Raw genomic sequence first — 22,543 nt, 5'->3', positions numbered from 1 at the left:
GTAGTCATCGATGTTAACATTTTAGCAAAGATGTTAAAATCTGCAAGCACTATTTAAATCTCTAAGTAAAAGTAATTATCGTCATGTCCTTTTTTGAATTTAGGAAGACTACCTAGGGTTTAGAAAATAGTGAGCATAACCATACTTTTTAAAAGGGGCACAAGAAGGATGAGGGCAGAATTCAATCCCAGAAATTAGAAATCTTAGAATTTTAGATAACATATCGCTGAAGAAAGACTCTGGGGGTTTTCTAACACTGGACCCCAAAATGTCTTCCTTAATTCTGTCAAGTTATCATGGAGATTTTGGTCTTCTCTTTTTAACATTTTGTTAAGTTGTTACATGATCCTAATATCAACTATAGGTTATATGCCAAATTCTGAAGGCTTCTTAAAACTAAATGAAACAGTGAATTTGTAAAGTTGGATGTCTCAACATTATCACGCCCACTGAATATGAAGATTACTAGAGAAGAAAATATATGTGTTTTATAGGTAAGAAAAAGTCATTTAACATTTCTTTTCATATCTTACTTTCTGAAAGCATCAAAGAGCTGTTCTTTTCAACCACAACCCAGCAAGACTACATGAAAACATAAAGGCTCTGAGCCACAGGCAAATTTAGTAAGGGCGGTGGAGCCCAAGAACTAAGAGAAACGTGTGTCTCAGTTATAATCTACAACCTCGAAGAGAGCCTCATGAAGATTCCATCCATCCAGAAGCAACAAACACACAAACCAGCAGACATTCACCCCATTAGTCTAACCATCAATTGGCACTTAATTGTTTTTACTTCATTGCTCATTTGAGAAAGGTACCAAGTTGGAAACTATACCACTCTAAGAATGAATTTCCACCCTGGAAAGGAGTTATCAGAATCACCCAGCAACTGCTTAAATATTTTAACTTCTAAAAAGGGATTTACTCAAACAAGTATTTATTGAGGATTCCTATATACCAGGCTTTGAGACTTAAGCAAATAGGTCACTTAATTGGACACTGAATTGAATCTCTTAAGTCAGGTGAGCAGAAGAATAACACAGTATATATTAAAGAAACAATATCCAAGACATTAGTTCAAGGGGGTAAAGTTAGAGGGAGGGAAAAACTCATAGATTATCCATGCGGTTTAGTGGCTGTGAGCCTAGCAAGGGATGATACTATTCCTATAAGCAGCAGCTTTCATTTTTATTAATCATCTTCCCTATGTGTGACATCTTTTAACCTTTAGCCTCATCTTCCTTCTGGATACTAGACTTCTTGGCTGGGCATAAGTTTCCAAAGCAAATTAACTTTTGATGGTCTGACCTAACCTTTTTCTTGAGCAGTCAATACAAACGGAGGCGGACACCACTTCTCCAATATAAAGGCATGACCGAGACTGTAGCTCTTCCCAGAGGACCTGCACAAGGGTTCAGGATCATCAACATGTTAATTCTCCAGAGAAATCTACAATAAAAGATGAGATCACTGTGTGTAATTAAACTAAAAATAAATTCTGTCTTATGTTATATGGAAATGACTGCTGACATTTTCCCCAAACATAACTCTTGTCTTTGGATAGCTTAGCTCGGCTTAGCATGTGGTTGATTTTAAAATTTACTTATCATATTAAACACATAATATCTGTTATTTACTTCTCCTTCAATGATGTTTCACCAGGGCATACAGCCTTGTTTCTGCATATTCAGTTCATTCAACAAAAATTAATTGAGAGCCTACTATATACCAGCAACTGTTACAGGCTCTGAGGACACCATAATGGGTGAAATGAAGAAAGTGTCATCTCTGACCCCATTTGAATAGGGTCAGGGATCTAAACGTGTCACCAAGCAACTTTTATTCTGCACAATATTAAACTAGGCCAGACCTAAATCTTAGCAGATTCTCATAATACTCCTTGAGCTTTTTCTCTTACAGCAGGTTGCTCCCTTGCCTACACTGTCTTTGTTTTTCCATTCTTCACCCCACCTCCGCTCCCCCCAGCAGCGTTACTCATTGTCCCAAAGTGAACTACCATGTCCTTGTTCGGTCTGCCTTCTCATGTAAGAGCACCTTGTTCTCAATGGTGCTTTCTTGTCCTTGAGCTCATCTTCTAAGAGATCTCCAAGATCTACTTAATGTGGCCCACAGCGTGATCCCTTCTTATCTTTCCAGGTCATTCCTCACGACTCGAGTTAGACTTCACAGAATTGCTTTTGTTTCTCAAATGCAGCTCCCTCTCACCCGCAGGCCTTCACCCCTGCTCTGCACACAGTCCAGCAGCACCACACTCTTTGCCGAAGCACTTCTTCATCCTTTCATACTTAGTTCAGGCACTGCCTCCTCCAAGAAACTGTCTCTGACCTTTGCATCTCTGCTCCCCTCCTCGGGGGAACTTTCAGCTCTCCCCTTCTGTGCTGGTACAATACATCAGAAAGAATGACAGTAATTCAACTTATACTGCATCGTAATCATGTAGCAGCAGACCTGAAAGGGGAAATAAAGTCCTGGTCATGTTTGTGGACCAGTGTCTCTTCCAGTGTTTTCCACATGGCAGAGACCAAAAAACATGTTCCCTGAATAAACACTTGACTGTATTTTAAAAACATACTTTGATAAATGTTTATAGTAAAAATAGCAAGTGACAAAAACTTTTGAAATTATCAAGTTCCCCCTAAACCAAAGAATATTTCTTAACTTGCTCTAATGTTTTTCTTCTTCTTTTTATAATTTGTAATAAAGTTTTATTGTCAGTGCAGAAGGAGAGCAGAGAAGACATTTTTAGTAGCTTTCAGTGAGTAAAATTTATAATGTTTTTCTCCTTTTTTCAACATAAGCTGTCTATTTATGTAGTTTTTTGCTCTAACTAGATATTAAACACAAGTGATTGCGTGTTTAAGCTTGAAAAATCCTACAGGGATCATGGAAGTTGATAGAGGAAACACAGTAAGCAACTGAACAAATATTTGTTATGAGATTTACCCTCTGCCCAGGAGACACCAGAAAGAACTTCATTAGCAAAGATCTTCCTTCACCTATGAGGTAATGAAAGGGGAATTGCCAAAGCCCTCAAGCCAAGGAGTGGGTGACATCAACTTTATCCTGAGCAATTTAAATCCATCTACAATGCCCTGTCCTCCAGAAGAGGCCTCAAGGAAAGAGATGAGCTGAATACGTTTTCATTTACCATCACTTTCTGCTCCTCTAACAAAGAGACGAACTTCAGCTTTGATTGTGAATATCCTCTCTATAGTCAGGAGGGTTTTTTTTTACCTCACTTGGCTGCTTCTTTCTTATCTCTCAGCCAGGTCTATTGTAAGATTCATAGGCCAAATTGTTTTCGAATTTCTGTCTGTTGTATAATAAAGAATGTGTCTGGTCTTTGTGCCAGGTTCCTGGGACTGAGTTTCTAAATTCAGAATTGAGAGACAGGAATGCCTTTGTCATTCACAGTAGGTCCTCTGACCCCCTCAGAGTTTATGCTAATGAAGTGACTCCAGTGGGCCCCTAGACTATTCCCAGGAAGAGGACTGTGTGCTAGAAAGACCAGCCAGGTAATCAGAGGGTTGTGACTTTGAGCCGAGGTTCTGACAAGCTTCCTACAGGTAGGTGACCACATTGATATGTCCGGAGGGCAATGAGTCTTGATTCCAATGGGCGAGCACATGAAAGTTCCAAGACCCTTAGTGGCTAAGACCCTTCCAGACCTTGCCCTTTTCATTTCTCATTTTCATGTGGATAGTTCTGATTTGTATCCTTTATAATAAAGATGTAACTATAAGCATAATGCTTTCCTGTATTCTGTGGGTTGTCCTAATGAATTATCAAAGCTGAGGTAGTTGAGAATATTCTCAATTTATAGCCAGTTAGTCAGAAGTGCCAGTAGCCTGGGGACCCCCAAATTTGCAGCTGACATCTGAAGTGAGGGCAGCCTTGTTGGGAATTCTGCCCTTAACCTGTGGAATCTCCTTGGGGTGGTTAGCTTCAGAACTGTAGCGCAGTATTACACTGTTCTACTATGGTAACCATAAAATCACCAGGTTCATTCATCATGAATATAAAATGTCAGGCCTGGTGTCAGAGGTCCTGGGTCCAGAGTCAGACCTGCCATTTAATAGCCCTGTGAACTTGAGCAAGCCAAATAACTGTTCTGAGTGTCCATTTTCCCAACAGTAAGTGAGGGGGGCTGGACTCCATGGCTTTTGCCATTTCCCATCTTTATACTGCTCCCAGTAGGCCTTAATCTGGAGAAGCCAATGATCATTTTTGCCTCTAAATAATTTACATCTATAGGCTTCTCTTATTAGCAATGTTATAGATGGGTTTAAGACCCTTGCACCTGTTGTTTCCTCTACCTGGAACATTCCACTCCCAAATATCTGCATGCCTTACTGCTAACTTTCTCCAAGGCTTTCCTGCACAAATGCCATTTTTCTGTTAATCCCCACTGGCTGTGTTATCTGTAATTTCAAAACCCATCCCTTTTTTGCTTTACTTAACTCCACGGCATTTATCATGAAACTAACTTACTATATGTGACAATGGCTTTGTTTTTTTCTCAGATCAATACAGCTTTTATTGCATCTTTAAAATATCACAAATAAATCTGAAATACCATCCAACATCTTGCTGTTTCTGTAGCTGGATAACTTAGATCTTCTTCATCAGCCTGCCAAATGGTTCTTTTTTCAGAAACAAAGACACCATCCCAAAGTTTTCTGATATTCTTATTTTTCACTGTTGTGGCTTGCTGAAATCAAGGCCGCTGAGTTTGATACAAGTTCAATGTCATTTCCTCCAAAAATTAACTTATCTTTCTGGGCTTGAGATACCGAACAAGGAACATCTGGCCTCATCCAAACCCTGCAGATATACTTTTCACCCACGCAATTTCGGATTTCAGTAAAAGAACCATTCTCCTGAATAACGACATTGATGGGGAAGTGAGCATGGCAGGCCCCATCTCGTAACGGACACCCAGTGTAATGCCCTCGACCATACTCTGCATATGACTACAGCAGTGCAAATAGTATCCGGTTCTTTTCTATTTTCCCACCACTTGTCACTCGGAGCCTCTTCTTTTTCTTTCCAAGGAGACTGAGTTCTACACGGATGTGCCTGAAGCCCCTTTGCAGGGCTCCTCTGGGGTCCTTCACAGTAGCAGTGTGACTCTTCAGAGTGATATTGACATTTTCTGGAATGTCGACAGTCTGGTTGCTGAGAATGGCCTTCCTTTTCACCATATACACAGCAAACTGAGGATATGGCTCTCTGCTCATCAGCAGATGGAAGCTCCATGAGGGTAAGGACTTTACTGTTTGTCCACTGCTTTCCCTTCAACATCCAGAGACGTGCAGGACAAATACATAGCACACAAATGAATACTGACATACACTTCACAGATGACTCCACGATTAGCTTTTTTGAGATCAGGAGGACACAGCAGCTTAATTAAGTAATTGTATGCTCATAATTGCAAAAAGTATTCCCCCACAATTCAGAATTCAATATGGTGATAGGTAATAACAGAACACTAGGAACTGTAGTCTGAGAGAGGAGCTTTGGAGGTTAAGAGATTTGGGGGCGATGATAAGGATCAAAGAACAGAGATGATGATGATGACGGGTGACGTGGAAATGACATAAGACATTGAGAGAGACAGGGTAAGATCACAGATCTTAGAAACTTCAAAGATGACAACACAGAAAGGAATAGGGGGGACTGTGTAGCAGTTCATGCTGCTTTAATTCTGAAAAGTGAGAATTTGTCTAAAGATTATGGAAAACAGGTAGCATAAGAGAAAGGTTCTGAAATATTGAGAATTTTCAAGGGAACAATAGTTTAAACTGCCCCATACAGTAGCCACTAGACAGAGAGGCTATTAAGCATCTGAAATGTGCCTAAATTGAGGTGTGTTATAAAAGTACAAAATGGATGCCAGATTTGAAAGATTTATTGTGAATAAGAAAAGTAACACACATCACTAAAAATGTTTATGTTAGCTACATGCTAAAATGATAATTTTGGGCATATTAGACTAAATAAAATACGCAATTAAAATTAATTCCACCTATTTCTTTTTACATTTTTTTAAAGTTTATTTATTTTGAGAGCGAGAGAGAGAGAGAGTAAGAGAATGGGGGAGGGGCAGAGAGAGAATCTTAAGCAGGCTCCACACCGTCAGCACAGAGCCCGAGTCAGGGCTTGAACCTACAAACTGTGAGATCATAACCTGAGCCAAAATCAAGAAGTGGATGCTTAACAGCTTAAGCAAACCAGCCACCCTCTTTTTCCTTTTATTTATTTTTTTTTTAATTTTTTTTTTTATTTATTTCTAGGAGAGAGAGAGAGACAGCGTGAGCAGGGGAGGGTCAGAGAGAGAAGGAGTCACAGACTCTGAAACAGGCTCCAGGCTCTGAGCTGGCAGTCAGCACAGAGCCCGACGCAGGGCTCGAACCCATGAACTGCGAGATCATGACCCAAGCGAAAGTCGGACGCTTAACCGACTAAGCCACCCAGGTGCCCCCCTCTTTTTCCTTTTAATGTGGCTAGAAGAACACTGAAAATTAACATGAAGGCCAGCGTTATATTTCTCTTGGTAGCACCAGTTATAAGTGTCCAAGGGGTATATGAAGAATTCTGCAGGTATGATATCAGCCTCACGAATCTGGAGAAATGAGAGAAGGCATGACCCTCCACCCCATTAGAGAAGTTTGCTAAAGAAGTGGTGTCTTCAAGGTAAACTACAGTTTTAACCTCAGAGAGGAAATAACATGATCATTTGAAAAAAAGGACATGCTAACGGTGTTAGCTAACACTATGATGATAATCATATTGCAATATATAAATGCATCAAATCAACATGTGGTACACCTGACATTTACACAGTGTTGTATGTCACTTGTAGCTCAATTTAAAAACAGATGAAAGAAGGTATAGTTTATAGGAGAGGCAGACTGGCATATCAAATCATAGGAGAGAGAGAGACTTTGAAGTTCATCTATTCCTTGCTGGTTCCAAAGCCAAGAGCACTTCCTTTAGTCAAGACCAAGTTCCCTTTGGGAGATGGGGTGGATGAATAAGTCATCCAATTATAATGCAGTCAATCAACAAACATTTATTAATGACTTAGTACACCCTGGGCTCCAGAGATCTAAAAAATGAGTAAGTTCCTGGCTTCATATTGTTCTCAGGCTAGGAGAGACAGGTATATAAAAATCGATAAATTCCAATACATATCCTGGCATATACAGTAATTGAGTATAAACAAGGCCTTGAGGTCAGAGCCAAGAATGAGATGTACACACTTTAAGTCCTGTGTGCTATTTCAACTAGGGCATAGATGGTAGAAATAGTCCATTCAGCACAATTTTAACTCTAGCTACAAAAGGGTCATGACTTTTTTACTTAAAAACATTAAAGCTTTTGTCTGGGGGAAATGTAAGAATTTTGCAGATACAAAGGAAATTAACTGACAGTTTATTAAATGTCCTCTACTCTCATTTAAAGTATAAACTGTACTTTATTCAAAAACTATAAAAATACCAGCTTATATTCTGCAATATTATTTTTAGATGTCTTTATAGAAAACAGAATGTGCATATAACTACTACCTGCTTTCACTATCTTAACATGCCAGGTGGTTACAAAAGAGAATAATATTTCTTTCCTTTTCCTGATTTCCTTTGAAGATTATCATACAGTTTGTTTGGTATAATCAGCTTCCAAAAGGTATAATAAGAAACAGCAAAATCTCATTTGTGGAAACAAATCAGCCTGTATGCCTTTTTGGTTCTTCTCATTTTTTTCAAAGGCACCACAGTAAAGTTGAAAATAACACTGGTTACAACCAGTGTGTGTGTGTGTGTGTGTGTGTGTGCGCGCGCGCGTGTGCTGTGGGGGGGAGCGGGGAGGAGCGCACAAGTTGCACCTTTATGTCTGGGGCAAGCACTGATCACCTGTGGAACTCATGCTGGTTAGAACAGACCTGTGGAAGAAAGAGAGGCACTGGGCATCAGGATCAAAGAAACCTAGATCTAGGTCTCAACTCCATGGTTTCTTAAATTTAGAATCTTAGGAATGTTAATCAACTACCCAGAACTTAAATTTCATCACTAAAATAATGGAGCTAATGTGCTACACACCCCCAGGACTATGAAATTTAGACAAACATTCTGGCCAATGGTAGGTGCTCAGTAAGTGTTAGTTCTCCAATCCTTTTCTTTCCCTTTTGCTTGTGGCCATGTACCCCCAAAAGAAAGACAAAATTACATCAATCAGCATAGTAATCATTGTTATCCTAAAGGTGCCAGGGCCTCAGTGACAGCAGTCAATCATATCCTGTGTATTAAAATGAAAGAAGGTGGTGTCACAATAAAAATGTCATTAATTTCTGTTAAAAAATTAATTGCTTAAGGATTTTCTACCAAAATTAATCCAAGCTAATTGAATAGTCCTTGAAAAGCAAGCAAATCATCAGAGCCATCACAGACTATTGATTCGGTTTCTACAAAGTTAAAAAGCAAATTATAGAAAGTTGTGATGAGAATCTTCTCCTTATCAACATGAATATAGGCTCATAAACTTCACCCACTAAATTCCAACAATCTAAAATTCAATAGAAGAAGAATGTCTTAAAATAACCCTAAGAGGATGGTTTTTATCAGGGGAAATAACTTGCCTTAAATCCTCTGAGGAAATAAGATATAAATTTATTTTTATTTAGTAAAACTTTGCATGTTTGATATCAGTCTCCTTTTTTATTTGAATAAGTACAACTCCCACCAAAAAAAAAGTTCCTAAGGAAAACAATAATGCATTTGATTAAAATAAAGCATAATGCTGAGTGCAGTCTCTAGTGAATATAGCACTTAATGCATACCAAATGACAAATAAGCAGTAAAAGCAAGCATATCTTAACATGTTGCAACAAGATGGTACATGAAGTCATACGATTTTTTTTTAATCCATTCAGGACAGGTACAGCCAACTTTGTGGGTGACGAGGCTCAGAGAGGGTGAGTGACTCGTCCAAAGTGACATTTCCTAAGTGGACTAGAAGCCAAATCAGCTGATTGATTTGCTTACCTTTAAAATACTAGTGTTGGAACACCCCACAGAGGTTATTTGGTCTCAGTCTCTCTGGTGACACAGGAATCCTATCAATAACATTCTTGACACGTGGTTATTTGGTCTCTGGTTAACAATTCCAGTGACTCACTCCTTTTATACAGTCACTGTTGCCATTTCTGTAATGTCTTCTTTATAATGAATCTAAATCTTCTCCCCAGTTATTTTTATCCTCTGGTCCTGAACTACAGCACATATCTAATCCCCCTTCCATAAAAGAGCTGGTCCCCAAAGCTCTTTGGATTTCAAAGCTAAACATTCCTTCCACCCATATGGTTTTACCATGAGGTGCTACTTTGGGCATCATCAACGTACCACGTGTGATAACCGTTGATCACTTCTATTTTCCCATCTATTCCCATCTTCTGATTTTCACTTCATACCACCCTGATGTGTTTAAAACAGAATCAAAACTAGACTGATAAATTAAGAAAAATATATAATTAAATAAAAACCAGTAACATAACTATGCTCTTCCTTAATTATTGATTTTCCTGAAATATCTGGCACTCTTCAATACAGAATTATTTATAATCTAGATCTGTAAGGATCAACAGAGTTATCTAATCTCTTCATCTCTCATGTTTAAAGACAGAATTCATCCAACCACTATACAGAAAACATTTAATGAACACCAACTATACACCATGCCCTACACTAGGCTCTGTGGCAAGCTCTACCAACAGAAGAATCCATAAGACAGTTTCTACACTGAAAAGGGGTCATAATATTATTATTATCAAATACTTTTCCTTGAGCATTTACTGTGTGTCAAGCACAGTCCAAAATGCTTTACACACATTAATTCACTTAGTCCTCACAAGGACCAGAGGTAGGTGTTGTTCTGATAATTATTTTCTGATGAGAAAACCAAGTCTCAGAAGTGTTGGGGAATTTACCCAAGGTCTCCTACTCAGTAGCACTGCCAACTAGGGCTTCAGGGAAGAATTTCAGAGTAAGTAGTTTCGTTCTTTTCCCAACCTTCTTTTTTTTATTTTTCTTTTCAGCTTTTCTAATATTTCCTGGTTGCTCCAATATCTTTGCTAATGTCAAGTAATGTGAGGTCTTCTTCAGTCACAATTTTACATTAGTGTAGAAAACAGCCAAGTATAATACTACTTTTCCTTTCTCTGACTCAATTCCTCTCTCATGCACATAAATGCCCAAGGTTAGAAGAAGGGCACTCCAACTTTGACTTGGCATTTGAACTGAACAGTGAGGTATATTCTAAGCAGTCTGGGGGTGTGGGGTTATATTATTTCAGAGCATCTGTTACTAACCATGCCTGACATCCTTCATGTGATGCAGTATCTGCAGTTGGTAAGAAAGGCAGATCGGAATAAGCAGTGTGTGCTGTGGCGCTGAAGACTTCTTGTACAGATGGTGCTTCGGGAGCATGTGGGTTGGTACAGAAGGGCACAAATGTGAGACGTCAAACATTCCTTTGCCGATAATTTTGTCTTCTAATCTTATCCAGAATCTTTCCATCTTCTTTATGGGCACATCTAAACGAACTAATCCTGGATCTCCCTAGTTAATGCCCTATCTGAACGTCAACTAAGGGTTAAGCTGGAGAGGGGAAGGGCAGAGTTGAGAGCGCCCAGCAAATACAAAGGCCCCAAGGTGCTGGGGATTCCAGCAACAAGTGCCAGGTTGGAAAGGGAAGGGAGGAAGCATGGTCAAGGAAGGACTTTCTGATGAGAGGATCTTTGAGTGACATAAGGAACCACAATATATATAAAAACATAACTGATGTTCATAAACTGATTTCTTCTATTAAGTGTTGGGGCATTAAAGACATCTTTATTAAAAAGGTGGAATTACAAATATTTGGAGTTTAATGTTTCTCTGTGAAACTGCTTCAGCTCATGACAAATGCAAAAGAAAAGCTGTACGCATGTCCCTCATTAAATGCTTTAAAAGAGAAACAGCATTACAGTAAGCACATTTACAGATCATTGGGCTCGTGAATTTTCATTTGATAGATATCATAATCATCCTTTTAAATTTTAGACCTGGTACATTTACAAGGTGTTCTGGTTTATGTGTTTTGTTTTTTGTAATTAAAAAGCATCTTCATTGGTCCCTAAAGATGCCAGGAAACTAAAAATCTACTGAAACAGTGGGAGAATCTACCTCAATATATACATTCTTAGCCTTTAAGCTTCCTTTGTACCCAGATGAAGCAGGCACCTGGGTCCTATCTAATATCCTCATAGGTTAAGTACTTATTTATAAAGGTTCACTTTGACCCAGGTAATCTGAAAGAAAAAACTAATACTGTTGAAATCTATCTTCTTCAATTCTGTCTTCTGATACCTTGAGATGACTAACCCCCAGGCTTCCAGGGGTTAATGTGATGTTACCATGGATTCTCCTACCTGGAGCTTCAGTGGCAAGAGGTGATCTGACGTCTTTCTCTACATTATGAATAGAAAGGATACAGAGAGGCTGCTGTGCTGTGGAAGAGCCCTCCTTAGTCCAGGCAACTCATTTACCCCTCAGGCTTTTGATCTGTTAGATAAAGAGGTTAGACTGATAATCTGAAGGCCCTCAAATGCTAGGATTCTGTGAACTGCAAAAGACTTGTCTTTCTCCTTTACAGAGTTTTAGCATGACAAAGAGCTTAACCCTCAGGCTACTATAAAAAGTCTCTTTCCTATGTAAAAGGATGTCTTTTTAAGTAAATGTGACATACAGCTGAAAATTCACGCTGATGAAATGGAGTAATGTTTCATTTTAGTGAGAGCACCATACACTTTGGATGGGGCACTTTGCTGAACAGAGGCCAGTTCTGTATCTACTCTACAAACTGAAGAAAAAGAAGGGGCAAAACTCTGAGAGGAAGTAAACAGTTAGAAAATCCTGACAACTGAGGAGCTGATGGGGGAAGCGCAAAATGACAGGAGAGTGGCTCAGAGGGTCACAAAGGGAAAGGCACATGCTTTCCCCTGGACTGCAGGGCCCAGATGTCACTCAGAAAGCTGCCACTGAGACATTTTGTACTCTTTCCTTGTCAACAGTTTCAAAGTCAAATTAATGCAGGAGGTTTTTAATATAGAGTTGTCAATTCTCTTTCACGGATAAGATTCACTACAGAAACATTCATCGAACTTAAAATAGAAATGAAGCCCAAATGTCATCCTTACCCATGATACCCTTTAAAATCCAAAAATGTTTGACTCAAACATCCACCAGATTAATTCATTAGGTTAATGGATTAATTAACCGATTGTCAATCCATCAGATTATTTCCGATTATTTTATTAAATAATCTCATATCCTCCTCCGTATTTCAGCAAGCTTTGGAGGCTTATGTGCTCCAGCCCTGATCTTCCACTTCAGCTGAATTCTCATCCATTGCTTGATACCTTGTGCTATTGATTTTTGTCCACTTCTATACAGATCCAGACGTGGAACTCCCTGGGATCCCGCCCTTCTTCCTGCCATGGAATTATTTAGAATTCTTGCACTTAGCAGAACACTTAGAGAAAGATGCTGGGTTAGAGGGAGGTGTTATGGCATAGCCTTGCCCAGTCAACAACTTAACCTTTTCCTAAAAGACCTTTCTACTTCTTTTCCCCCAAAAATATCATGGGGTCATTCTGTCTAGGTTCCTCACTTTTGCTTGCTCCTGTCACCCCCTTTACTTCCCACAATGCCCAAGAAAAGTCTATATAATCTCCTCCCTCTATTATTTACAACTATTCAATCCCCTCCACTCCTATCTTATAAATAATTCCAGGCCCACCTTTGAATAATCCAAACACAGAAGCAAGCCTGAGATCACAGTCTTTCGATAAAAATGATTGGCAAATCATAGATAGTAGTTATGGTTTTAAATAATAATATTTTCCATTATGAATATATTCAAACATATGCTTTAAATGATGGACATCAATTCTAAACAAGAGTTAGCCTAACGTGTATTATCATGACTTCTGAGTTTGGCATCAAGAGCATATTATTCTTTATGTACCTTTAATACATTTATTCTCAAACTTTAGCATGCTTCAGAACCATCTGGAGGGCTTGGTAAAACACAAATTGTGAGGCCCCATCTCCAAGGTCTTAGGTTTCAGGAGGTTTGGAAATTTGCATTTCAGACATGGTCCAGGTGTGACTAATACTCTGTCCCTTTCAGAACCGCTGCTTTCACAGAAGTCTCATCCTCTCTGCCTGAGGAGGGCAGGAAGAGCAGTAGAGTGCTTCTGCTAACACTATGGCTAGAGCTCGCTGCCGAAGGTGTAGGTAGCGAATACTTTCACCTGTCCCCTTTCAGCCCACGCGTGGTGATGAATCATCCTGCCCCCACGGATGCTATTTTCTGTAAGATCTACTGCGCAAGGGCTGGTGTGGTCTGCATATTAATCATTCCTCCCAGACCCCTGTCATCACAGCAGCCAGAAGGATGTGCTCAGGACTTACATTATGGCACATTACATAAATGTGGCACTGTTGAAAAGATGATGCTCATTTTCCATCACCATAGTTTCCCCTTAATCACTGTGATTGTTCCTGATGACTGGTGTGTGCTGGAGGAGGAGAACATGTAAAGGGTGAAAGTTTGAAGGAGATGAAGCAGTCGATACGGTACGTGATGCTTCATGGTTTGGCTTTTTTTTAGATGCGACAATAGTTTTGCTACTCTTCCAAGCATGTGGCAGATGGGTGACTTCTAGCGTAGAAAGGACTGATGTTCTGATTCGATGGCGGCTTCCATAACATCACTGACAAAGCATTGTGAATGAGAATTGTAACCAAAACTTTAGCCACTGTTGAGCGTCAACTATTCAGTGTTTTCCCACCAGTGAGAATTCTCCTGAGATATGTCTATTTCTGCAGGAGTCCCTGAATATACCAGCCTAATCAATAACCAAACATAAGACATGAAGCCATACAGAAGGAGGCCCTGTAAGCAGCACTTGCAGCTGAAATCCTTCTACAGCTCCCTGTAGAAGGAGGCCAGGTTGTTCCTACCACCATTTTCCCATCTCCTTGGTCATTTATTTAGTTATTTTCAGAGTCATCTCTAATGATGCCGGACCTCATTGTTTACAAAATATGGCCAACAAAATTCCTTTGTAAAATGAGATTACTTCACAGTGTCAGATCACATCAATGTCCATATTGCACTACATGGTTTTAAATACAAAAACAAAGGGAACTCCAAAACAGCAAATAGTTCTCAAAATTAGTATTTCAAAGTGCTGGCTGAAAAACAATCTTGGTATATTAACTTCTCCTATATTTTAAGTGAAATAGTGTCCTCAACTCTCAAAAACATTTTCCTTTCTTTAGTCAAAATAATTTTCTTGAATTAGGGGTACCTGGATGGCTCAGTTGGTAGAGCATGGGAATCTTGATCTCGGGACTGTAAATTCAAGCCCCATGCTGGGCATAGAGATTACTTTTAAAAAGTTTTTATATCTAAAAAAGAAAATGTATATCCAATCTTAATCAATTCACTATTGTTTTAATATATATTAAATTATATATAAATATATATATATATAATATATAAATATTTAATATAGATCTATTAAAGCCACAGCTTTAAAGGTGTTCTCCAAAAAATTTTTCCAACTGTGAAGTCAATTAAGCTGGTTTTAACTAGTATTTAATAAATAAGTAAGATAGATTAGCATAAAATAGAAAAAAAACTGAAAAGCAATTAATAGAATATACTGCTGGTAGCAAGAAAAATTACTGATTTCTGAGGTTTTATTTCAGTTTTGTGTGTGTGCGTGTGCATCTATACTAGATTATGAGGCAAACTGAGTCATGGCCAAAAAAATTGGAAAAAGTGTTGAATATTGATGAGTAGACATTTTCTCTATATCTTAGAGACCATGTGCAACATGTAGGTTGGCTACTAGTTCACCTTGCAAGAGGAAGGAAGCTGTTTCTAAAGAAACTGCTTACAATATGTTGAAGCTAAAGACTGACCAGCTGAACACTGGACAATGTGCCGGAAGAGCAATTTGCAAATATTTGAGTATCTTCAGCTTTCATTCAGCTGTGTGGCATGCATTTACCAAGACTAATTTATAAAGGCACCCTGATAGGCTCAGGGAGAAAAACGGTGAGTAAAAAGGTCATAAGCCCTGCTCTCATGGGGCTTACAGTCTAGCAAATGTTAATCAAATAAACACACAATTATTGTGTAATTATAGCTGTTAGGGGCTCCTGGGTGGCTTAGTCAGTTGAGCGTCCAACTTGGGCTCATGTCATAATCTTGCAGTTTGTGAGTTTGAGCCCCGCATTGGGCTCTTTGCTGACAGCTCAAAGCCTAGACCCTGCTTCAAATTCTGCGTCTCCCTCTCTCTCTGTCCCTCCATCTCTCATGCTCTCTCTCTCTCTCTCTCTCAAAAATAAACATTTTTTTAAAAAACTTTAGCTGTTAAATGCTATGAAGTGTAACAAAAAAGTAAGTCTCACTTGGTTGAAGAAATAATATAAATTATTAATATGATATTATAAGATATATCTTGTAATAATGTAATATTTGATATTAATAATGTTTAAGCGGTATTAACTTTCTTGAGGAAATTATATTTAAACTGAAATCTTGAGGATGGGAAGTAATTAACTATATAAAGTAATGTACAGTGAGGGCTGGGGAACAAGAATAACATTCTAGGCAGAGGAAATAGCAAGCACAAAGGTCCTGTGGTAGGAAGCAGCAGGGCACATTTGCAGTTAACTAAAAAATGGCAAAATGGCTATAGCAGAGACCACAATAGGAAGCATCGTGTAAGAAAAAAATGAGGTTGTAGAAGTCAGTGAGAGCAAGACCATGCAGAAATTTGTGGCCTGGTTAAAGATTTTGACCTTAACAAAGGAGAGAGTACATAATCAAATTTCTGTTTTGAAAAGATTACTCTGGCTGCAGTGTGAATACAGTTTAAGTGAGGAACAAGAATGGATGTGAGAAAACCAATCTGGAGATTCTTCTAGCCTATAATAGCAATCCCTGGTGTAGTCCCCCTGGAGATTCTACTGGCTGAGCCTAGAGCATCTGGCCAGATGCACTTGTGATGAAGAGAAACTATTAAGAGGTGGACAGGTAGACTGAGTAGACTTGAGAGGGTAAGGAAACGAGAAGCACTATCAGGCTCTGACCTAGGTCTCCTGCTTATGTAGACCACTGTGGAACAGGGTTTTAAACTGAGCAACGGATGTGCCTTAGAGGCAAAGAGGAGATGTTTAGCTAGGAGGTCAGATGTTCAGAGGAAAGGTGTGGGCTGAAGATTCTGATTTTTAAGTCAACACCACAGTTGCAGGTAATTGACAACAGATAGGACCACAGATGAGATTATTTAGGGGGAAAAGTATAAAATGAGAAGAGATGAGAGGGAAAGGGAGGAAGAGGGAGTATGATAAAAGAGGTCAGGGGAGAGAAAGGGGATGGAAGAGGCACCTGAGCCCACAGGACGCATGGCTGGGCAGAGCAGACAAAGGAAGGCACTGAGAGTCTGAAGGAAAACCATGCGCCAAAGTCAAAGGAAGAGACAGTTTAAGGAAGGAGTGGCCATCCATCGGGTGGAACACTGTTTACACATTAAACAAGATGAGGGCTGAAAAGCATTCTTAGGATCTTTGACACTGAGGGCATCAGAGATCCTGGTGATCACAAAAGAGAGTTTCTCCTATATAAATACTGAGCTTTTCAAAGCTCAAGATTATGAATGAAAATCATATATAGTATTATTTATCAATGGCCTATTATTGGCACCCAATAAAAGGGTAACCACCAGTCTCCTTTTATAACAAAAGTATAAACAACACCAAAATTTGTTCATCTTTTTTCTTCGTGATTGATCACACTCTCCTGCTCTTAGTTACAGCAAAATAGGACTCAAAAACAAAATATGAATGCCAGATAAACATTTACTTTTTCATTTTAATACAAAGCATAATGTTTCATCTCAATAGAGTTCAAATTTCTCCTACTCAATATATTCAACATCATTCATGACCACAATTCAATCTGATTTGACAGCTCATTAAAAACATTCTCCATTTGCTGCTAGCTGAATGATTTCATAAATTGCATACATGATCCAGACCCCAGAATACTGAAAGGAACATGATTCTGATGAGCAAACATATGCCATTTTTAGTACATTTTTATTGTGCATACTTGCAAACTTATTCAAGTTTACGATTAGAGTTACATGAGGACTTTTATAAATATTCTGTATAGCTTGACTATGTCACACATAGAAATTTAAATTCCAAAGTTGGTTGAGCATAGCTGCAACCCAAATCAGAAGAGGAAACGTTTACTGGAGTACATTTTCAAAGTGCAAAAATTATACCACATCTCAAAAGAAATCATTCAGTCAACGACAAATGGAAAATGACTTTTTTTTTTCTGAGAAAGCTTTTTAATCTTAAAAAAATCCAAAGCAGTCATGTATTCATTGATTCATTTTGTCAATATTTATTGAGTGTCTAGCATTTGTTGGGCACGAGGCCACAGGTGTGAACAGACAGACGTGCTCCATGTGTGAGATAAACTACAACCCGTGTCAAGGCTCTGAAGGAAAGGACTAGGAGGAAGGCGGAGTTATTGGACTCCGACTTGGGGGGCTGGAAAATGGTGATTCAGGACCTACTGCTGTGCCAAACCTTTTGGAAGCACCATAAGCATGATCTCATTTGATCCTCATAACAATTCTCCGAATTGGGTAGTAATATCATTAAGACAAGAATACTCATACTTAGAGTGGTATTTTGGTTTTGTTTGTTTTTAGCATAAATTACAATGCTCACCATGGTTATCCTGAGACATCAAGACCATTCAAATCCTGCTTAGCAAAATAGAGAGGAAGGAGGCTTTTAGAAACGCTATCACTAAAGGATAGTTATGATTGTGTTACTGTGCTGATGCTCACAGGCACCAATGGCTTCCTGTGAAGGCTCTATTCTCTCCAAGGATAGCAGATTAAGGAGGCAGTACTATAAAAGATCAGAAAAAAGTTAAAAAAAAAATAGAGAAGCAAGAATAAAAGTAGACAAAACGGAAGAACACTGCGAAACCCTACATCAGCTGCTAAATGACAGACCAAAGAGAGGAAAGGACACACATACATCCTCTACAACCTAAGTAATGAGGATCTGGCTTTTGTCACCTTCTACGATAAAACTTTGCATTCAAAATGTGGTCTCTTGCTCAAAAGATTATACTACTTCTTCTCATCCCCCAAATCTGTTGAAAAAAAATATTCAAACCCATCTTATTTGCAGCTGTCCACAACACTTCTCTCAGAATTCTCTGCTGATTGCTGTGAACAGAGTTCACGTTTCTCTTACTGGGTTTCACAGCCTCCTCATCACATGGGCTTTGCCTTTATCACCTCTCCAGTTTTATTTACCACTATCTGTACATCTGTCTGGTCCATCTAAATCCCCTTTGTCTTATTTCTTTCCTTCTCCTAATTCTTTCCTCATGACATCTCTATTCAGTTTCTTCTGCCAGGAAGAGCTTCATAGCTCTTAACTGCCATTCGCACCAATAAAAAATGGCTGCAGAGTTCAGCAGTACTTGGGAACACAAACTCGTTCTAACCTAATGGTATAGAGAAGGGAATTTCAAACTCTTTAGGATACACAGTCCTCTAGTCAGTGAAATTTCTCACAGAATCCAGCCATGCAAGGACTGCTGGGGGAAGGGTGGGTGTCTGAGGCGGATGAGTGGACTGGGACCCTATTCTTACCCCAAGCACAGCAGCTCCCCAAGTGGCTTCGGGGTGTGGACACCATCAACCAGTGCCAAAACATGCCCTAATTATGGAAGCTTTTCGTAAGTCAAATCAAACATTTAGTACACCTAAAGTGCCTGACGAATGTCTGGATATCCCATTTCATAAAACACTAATATTGACCATTCACTAGAACAAATTATAAAGTACCTACTTATGTGCCAGGCACGGATTTAAGTACTTGGACCACATCAGTGAGAACAAAGGTGTCCTGCCCTTGAGGAGTTCCAGTTGAGCATGGGAAGACACATATTTTAAAATGCACATAACGAATGTATAAACTACATAATTTATGAGAAGGTGATAAGCGCACTTGGGGAGTTGGCAAAAGCAGGGAGGAGAAAAGAAGACTGGTAGCTCCAGGCAGTGGGGCAAGAGGGAGAGGCATGTTCCAATTATAAGAAGGGCAAACAAAGGCCTCCATGATAAAGTGCCATTTAAGCAAAGCCCCAAAGGAGGTAAAGGAGTTAGCCATGAAGTATTTGAAGGGAGGGATGGTGATATCTGGCTTTAATTGGTACCTTTTACTGAACCACTTACAATGTTCCAGGCAAACTGGCTAAGTGACTTGCATCACACACTCCCGTTACATGTGAAACCATAAGAGGTTGGTATTGCTCTTGTCTGCACGTTACAGACAAGGATACTGTGGTCTGGAGCAGCGCAATCACCTGGAGGGCTTGCTAAAATGCAACACTGCTGAGCCTCGTCATCTAAGTTTCCAAATTCGTATGACTGAGGTCCAGCCTGAGAACCTGCACTTCTAACAAGTTCTCAGGCCGGGCTGATGCTACTGCTTCCTGGAGCACACCTGGAGAACCACGGACTTAAAGGAACAAGGTGATCTGCAAAACATTTCTGCCTCCAAACCCCCACATTCCGTGCTCTGTTACACAGTCCCTGGTTCAAATAACAGCACCTTCATCCAAATATTTCCGTTTACCAAAAAACCCTAAAAGAAGAATATATATTATAGAATAGATTTGTAAATTTGTAAACAAATCTGCAGTTCTTTTAAAAAAAGGATCAATGGATAATAAAATNCCGTTGGTTGCCTAGTAATTTTCTGGGTTGTTTCCTTGGCTGTGCAGAAGCTAGATATAATCTATTTTATTCATTGTAGAATTCTAAGCACAGAGAGGACTACCTGGCATGTATTAAGTACTTAGTAAATAGCGTTTGTGTGAATTAATACTATTCCATCGTTGACAGAAGGCTGACAAAAGAGCTGTGAAAGCAGCATAAGGAATTCCCATGTATTCTTCAAGTAGCTTCCCCTAATGATAACATCTTAAATAATACTTAGAATCAAAACTTAGAAATTAAACGTTGATACAGTACTATTAACTAACACTCACACTTCATTCAGATGTCACAGCTTTTCCACGAATGTTCTTTTCCAGTCCAGATGAGCCTACTGCATTTAGTCATGATGCCTGTTTACTCTCCTCTGGTCTGTGGCAGTTTCTCAGTCATTCCTTGTTTTTCATGACCTTGACACTTTTAAGCAAACTTTTCAGGTATTGTGCAGAATGCCTTTCAACTAGAGTTTTTTCCTGTTCCCCCGCCCCCATGAATAAACCAGAATTACAGACTTGGGGGAAGAATGTGACAGAGGTAAAGTGTCCATCTTGTTTCATCCTATCATTGATATGTGATAGTTAGGACTTAGCACCTCTGATACTGAACTTGATGACTTGGTTAAGGTGGTGTCCACCAGCTTCTCCACTGTGAAGTTCTTGTTTTTCTGTTTCCACAGATTCAGAAAGTGAGTCACTGAGTCCATACTTCAGGGAAACAGGCGTGAGCTCCACTTCATGAAAGAAGGCATGTAAAGGAGTTTATGGACGTATGTTAAGACTACCACAGGAATTAATAAATATTTGAGTGCGGGCATAATTTGAAGCTACGTACATATCGTATTTCTCCTGAAATTCTGAAATTAATCTTCTACATTTCCTGTCCCAGTCCCAGAACTGGCCATTTCTCCTTTATAAGAGAATGGTATGTAGAAGCTATCTGGTGGCTAGGCCTGCTGGTTATGGCCAGAATGTCACCACTTCCAGGACCTCTCAGCGGATGACCTATGTGTTACGTGCGTATCTACTACCCAGTGCGTATACATATCTCCATATTTATTTGTTTCTGTATGTATATTTATTAAAGTGAACACATGTTCCCACTAAGATCTTTGATTCAAATCTGTTACCACAAGGTTCATTCTAGACTTCCTCTTTTGCTTCTTTGTAACTCTCTCTGACAAGGAGAAACCTGGTGCTGCGGGCTGAATTGCGTCCCCACAAAAATTCATATGTTGAAAACCTAGCCACAAAACTTCAGACTGAAACCATATGTGGAGACAAGATCTTTAAAGAGGTAACTAAAATGAGGTAACTAAATGAGTTAAAATGAGGTCATTAGGGTGGGTCCTAATCCAAGGTGATTAGGTGATTAGGTGACTACTGTCCTTAAAAGAGCAGGATATTTGGACACAGGTCCATACTGAAGGAAGACAACATGATGGCACAGGAAGAAGAGAGCCATTCCACAAGCCACAGAGTGAAGCCTGGTACAGACCCTTTCCTTGTGACCCCCAAAAGTCACCAAGTCTGCTGACACCTTGATCTCAGACTTTTGCAATTACAATTAAATACCCAATATCGATATATTACTATTAAGTAAAATCTGTACTTTGAGATTTCCTTAGCTTGAACCCAATGTCCTTTGCTGTTTGAGAATTCTAACCAGTTCAATACACTGCATTTACCCATTATGTCTCCTAAGGCCACTCTTGGCTGTGAGAGTTTCTCAGACTTCCTTCATTCTTGATGACCACACAATTTTGAGGATTACTAATCAGGTATGTTGTAGAATGTCCTTAAATTGGAATTTGTCTGTTGTTTTTTTGATGATGAGAGTGAGGTTTGAGAAAGGATGGGTTTGAGGAAGAAAGATGAAAGAGGTACCTTTTCAGTACATTATATCAAGGATATATACAATCAACATGACTTAACACTACTGGTATCTACCTTGACCATGTGGCTGAGGTAATGCTTCCCATACTTCTCCACTGTAAGCCTATTCTTTTTTTAGTTGAAGTATAATTGACATACAGTATCCTAACAGTTTTGAGTGTATATCATAGTGATTTGGTATTTTTATACACTATGAAATGATCCCCATGGTAAGTCTAGTTACCTTCTATTCCATACAAAGTTATTACAATATTATTGACTATATTCCTTGTGCTGTACATTACAATCCCAAGATTATTTTTTTATAACTGAAAGGTTGTACTTCTTATATTGTAAACTACTCTTTCCCTTCTTCCTGTACTCTTTGGAAGGAAATCACTAAGCATAGTAATTTGAGAGCTACACTCCACCTCCTTGACAGTTGAGTAAATCATTTGGAATTTTTCTGCATGGGAGATTTCCCACTTGTTCTCCATTTATTGATTTATTCTATCATTTGTTTATATTAGCATATGCTAATGAATATTTATTTTACACTTTGGATTATAATCTAATACTTCTTTATTATGTTGCTCAAATGTTCCCATCTTTGGCTATTGGGAGCTCTCTCTTTCAGTTGGTTCTTGTATTCCATTGGATACCCTGTCATTTCAGGGCTTATTTTTTTGGTATTTTGGTAGAGTTTTTCT

General features: G+C 39.0%; 1 pseudogene; it reads right to left on the bottom strand.

Moving 5' to 3' along the window:
- Positions 1 to 1,287: 1,287 nt before the first annotated feature.
- On the bottom strand, positions 1,288 to 5,224 carry LOC144240850 (large ribosomal subunit protein uL6 pseudogene; annotated as a pseudogene).
- Between the last annotated feature and the right edge of the window lie 17,319 nt (positions 5,225 to 22,543).

Source organism: Crocuta crocuta, unplaced genomic scaffold, assembly GCF_008692635.1.
Source record: "Crocuta crocuta isolate KB4526 unplaced genomic scaffold, BGI_CrCroc_1.0 scaffold97, whole genome shotgun sequence".
Lineage (NCBI taxonomy): Eukaryota > Metazoa > Chordata > Mammalia > Carnivora > Hyaenidae > Crocuta > Crocuta crocuta.
Note: the sequence above shows the minus strand (reverse complement) of the source record. Positions and strands in the feature narration are given on the sequence as shown.